Source organism: Leptonychotes weddellii, chromosome 13 (genome assembly GCF_054177405.1).
Source record: "Leptonychotes weddellii isolate Sample4059 chromosome 13, ASM5417740v2, whole genome shotgun sequence".
Taxonomy (NCBI): Eukaryota; Metazoa; Chordata; class Mammalia; order Carnivora; family Phocidae; genus Leptonychotes; species Leptonychotes weddellii.
The window spans coordinates 78,801,669-78,806,427 of record NC_138381.1 but is presented as its reverse complement, the minus strand read 5'-3'; positions in this window follow the sequence as shown (position 1 = coordinate 78,806,427).

Below are 4,759 nucleotides of genomic sequence, written 5' to 3'. Positions count from 1 at the left end.
GGGCCCCTGGATCCAGACGTCGTCCCTGGTAGCAGCCCCCCTGCGAGTCTCCATCAGCATGAGGAACCCAACACCCCTTCATGCTTGGGCTTCATCAGTGCGGCACCCAACAATAAAGCCCAGCTGACCAACACCCCCAGCAACCCAGAGGGAGTCTTCCAGTGGGGGCACAAACACACAGGGCCCCCGTGCAAAACAGAGAACCAAACAGATATGACTTCGGAGAGAGGAAACCTATTGGCTACATATCCAGCAGTCATCCTCTTACACCTCATCCTTGTCAACAGGGCCTGCTCCCATCTATGAATCCTAAAAACGTCAAATATGCACCTTACCAAACTCCTCTGAACCCAGGACCTACTGTGGATCAGTGGGATCTGAGGGGAAGACCAGTGCAGGGTTTGTGGAAATGTGCTTTTCCCTGGTAAAGAGACAGACCTGTGAAGAGTCTTCTCTCTTCCTGCCTTTGGATGAGCAGGGTGAGTCTGTGATATCTGGAAGAGCTGTAGCTATCTTGGGATCACGAGGACACATGTGGGTGAGGGGCAGCCAGTGTCCTGGGTGTCATGGAGTGGAAAACCACAAACGTTTGGATGACCCTGCTGGGCCACTGGATTATCAAACCAAGGAACCATCCACCTCTGAAATTCTTGTTGTGAAGTAGAATTAAGTCCCCTCATTTCAGCCACTTTCGGGTGGCATTCCACTAATGGCCACTGACGCTATCCTGAATAATAAACAGATCTCATGCCTTCTCCATGTTTTTGCAACTGAGGCTTAAGAGATGTTCATCAGGTATGTGCAGGGTCCCCAAAGCCCATGGTCCAACAAGGTCGCCTAATGAAACCCTTTCTCAGGGGTTGTGATGGAGTGTTGGGTCTGAAAATGAGAATGTTGAGTTTGGAATCACCCAGGTTCTTGAATATCTTGACCAGTGTCGATCTACTTAGTTTTGTCCACTCAACCTCAGTCACTTACTCACTGGAAGAGATCTTCTAAGGCAGACAGAACACTGTCCCAGACGAGATTTGCTAGGATTGGCAAGAACAAAGCCTTGATGTCACAACTCCACTGATGTGCCAGTCAATACCTCCCACACTCACACTCACTAATTCTCTCATTAAACAAGTACTCCCCAGCACCTACTTTGTGCTTCCCACCGTAGAACCCTAATCCTTTAAGGATCGAAGAAGAACAAGAGAACTTAGACACTGTCACAACTACCCAGCAATAAAGCCCCTATAGAAGATATGAAATGAAAAGTGCGACTGTGTTTCAGTAAAACGTCATTTGCAAAACAGAAGATGGGCCAGATTTGGCCCACACCTGTAGTTTTCTGACTCCTGATCTAAGGAAAAGGAGGTTTCTGCACCTTTTACATGAAGGCTCCCCGGAAGATGTGGTGGTGGTGAGGAAACTCTCTGTTGATGGTGAGACCTTGGTTCTCTATCACTAAAGCAGAAAGGAAGAGGGGCTGCCTGGCTCACTTGGTGGAGCACGTGACCCTTGATCTCAGGGTCATGAATTCAAGCCCCACGTTGGGCATGGAGCCTACTTAAAAAGAAAAAAGCAGAAAGGAAGAAAAAGACAAAGACAAAATCATTCATGGAACCCTTGGAAACCGAGTTACGTCAACAAGCAGTTTACAAATGAGCTGTATAAATTCTGAACTTCATTTCATTTGAAATGTCACATTCCTTCTGGGAACTGCCAACAAATTACTGTATAAGATCCATATATAATTATCTCTGTGGAAAGTTGGCAAGTCAGAAATGAGTTTAAGGTGTTATTTGCTTGATGATAATTTGTGGTGTATTTACATGGACTTTTATTTCCTCTTCTCCCACTCAGACTTTGCGTTTTCTGAGCAGCCATGACTCGGGGCTCACGTGGGACCGTTACGTTCTCATGTCTTCATCCCCATGGTTGGAGAAATCAGGCTGAGGAATCTGTATCTCTGCCCAACTTGGGCCCCTCAGCCCTGGGCTGTGGATGCAGGATCCATAAACACCCAATTACAAAAAAAGCTTTTGGAAAGACTGGCTACCTCCCCCCCAAGGAATTCATTCCCAGACTCTCATGGAGAGCTTCAAAAATTGAAAACATGCTCTGAAAATGAACCACAAAGCCGAGGAGACCAAGAACTCAGGAGCCACCTGAGACATCTATAGAGGGCCTCAAACTACAGGAAGGTGGGAAGCCCATCCCATAGCTGGGGGCTGCTCACATGCTGTGTAGTGGAGGGGACAACTCTCCCAGGGGACACTTTCTCCCGTGCTGCCGTCTTGGAGCAAGGAGACCATGCCCAGTTTAAAGGTTTCCCCAGAAGTCCTGCCCAAGAACCCCTCCTCGCATCTCAGACCTTGCCACGGGGCCACCGTCTCCTGGCAAATGTGGCTTTTCAGCTGGGCACATCAGCAGGGGGAACACAATCAGGGGTCCATAAGCAAGGAATAAAATTTAAAAGACTGATAATACAAAGGGTTGGTGAAGATGAGGACCAAGCTGACCACTCGAAGATCATTAGCAGGAATGTAAAAAAACAGTATGACCACTTGAGAAAAAGCTTGGTAGCTACTTCAAAGCTTAAACCTATACTTACCACATGATCCAGCAATTCCGCTCTTAGCAAAGAGACTTGCACTGAATGTTGGTAGCAGTTTTGTTCACAAGAGTAAAATCCTGGAAACAATCCCAGTGTCGATCAACATGTAGAGCATAAACAAGCAGAGGTATATATATCACCATCAATAAAATACTGTTCAGCCATAGAAAGGAGTAAACTAGAGTCACATAGCAACGTGCATGAATCTCATATGCATTTGCAGACTGAAAGAAGCCAGACACATCATATTGCATGAAAATACTGATATGATGTTCTAGAAAGGACAAATCTAGTTTGCAGTGACAAAAAGAAAACTAGAGTTTGCCTGGGCACAGAGTTCCTGCATGTATGGACTATGAAGGAAAAAGAAGGAATTTTGGGGGTGATGAAATATTCTAGATCTTTTTTTTTTTTTTGGAATGTTCTATATCTTCATTGTGATGATAGTTCCATAGGTATGCGTATTTGTCTAAATGACTCAAACTATACATTGAATATGGGTGTGCTTTACTGCATATAAGTTATTCCTCCAAAAAGCAAAAATTTTTTAAAAATCCAAACATTTGATAAGCCAAAGTACAGAGCACATAAATCCATCCCAAGTATGACCATCCATCATTACCTATAGCACTTCCGCCGTCAACTAATCCAACCACTGTCTTCTGCTGGATAGACATAGAGCCCTCAACTGACTGCCCTACTTCTCATCTTGGAACTTTAGTGCTTAATCTCCGCTAGCAGCCAGAGCAAACCTTAGAAAGAATGAAATAAGTCATGTCATTCCTTGGCTTCAAACCCTCCAAACACTTCCTCTAGGTTAGAATAAAATTTGAAGGTTTTTTTCTGGGTATATCCAACAAGATTATGTTCAGCGGTGAATCACAGAAGGACCCCACAGTGCAGAGCCTTAAATCAGAAAGAAATTAATTTCTCCCTCACAACAGGGAAATCTAGAGGCTATCAGCCCAGGGTTAGCATCGGAGACCCAGATACTGCTCTCTTGTTGCTCCACTATGTGAAGCTTCCATTCCTGAGGTCACATCATGGTCCAAGATAGATGCTGGGACTCCAGCCATTACACCCCTGTTCCAGCCACCAGACAATAGGAAGGCACACCTCCTTCCATTAAAAACACATCGAAGAAATTTCAGGCCCCACAACCCCCGACATATAAGTCACCCACAGGGTCCTACCTATCTGACACTAAGAAATTAGAAAATGTGGTCATTACTATGCTGCCTAAGAGTAGGGAGTGAGACAGGGGCTTGATCTCACAACCCTGAGATCCTGACCTGAGCCGAAATCAAGACTCGATGGCTTAACCAACTGAGTCACCCAGACGGCCCAGGAAGTGATTCTCATGATGTGCTCTTGGCTTCCAGAAGTCAGCCCATCCTGGGACAGGGAAACCTGCAGCACCCAGCGAGGGGGCAGGAGGAGTAGACCCTGCGCACCTGCAGAGTAGGGTTAGCCACCAGGACCCCAGCGCTCGACCGCAGCGTGTGCAGCATACCCCCTTACACTTGACCGGACCCTGAGACTCCTCCGGAGCCTGTGTCCTGCAGGAAGGGCTCCCTATGCCGACAATTCCCAGCACCCAGAGGCTGAACCTCCCCTCCATCCTCCCCACCACCAGCCCTGCCTTGGCCAAATCCATGTGGCCACCTGATACCACGTGCGCAGAATAAAAATAGCAAGGTAATACCAGCCCCCGCCGATCTCCTCTGGAATGTTCTAGGCGCTGTGCTATGGGCGCATTAAATTCCCTCCACTCCAAGAGTCTGTGCATTTCTGTGCTCAGCAGAACTGGGCTTCCCTCAGACGCCAGGCCCTATGAACCCCACAATCTCCACCAGCAACCCGAAATTGCTTTGAAATCAATCTCAGGTGCCCGCGGGGAGATCCCAGATTTCTGGCCAGATGCAAGCGCTGTGGGGGTGACTTGCTCCGTGGGCCAAGATTGGTTCTTGGGACCCCTCGGTCGGGGAGAAGGGAGCGTAAAAACCTGGGTTTCCTCGTCCTGCGTCGCCAGCACCACAGTTCCAGGAGAGGGCAGGTGGAGCCCCAGTTGTGGACGATTCTCCCCATCGTCTGTCCTCACAGATGGACGGAGCTGGGGGCAGGGCAGGGACCGCAATTTTAGGGTCAGCAGTA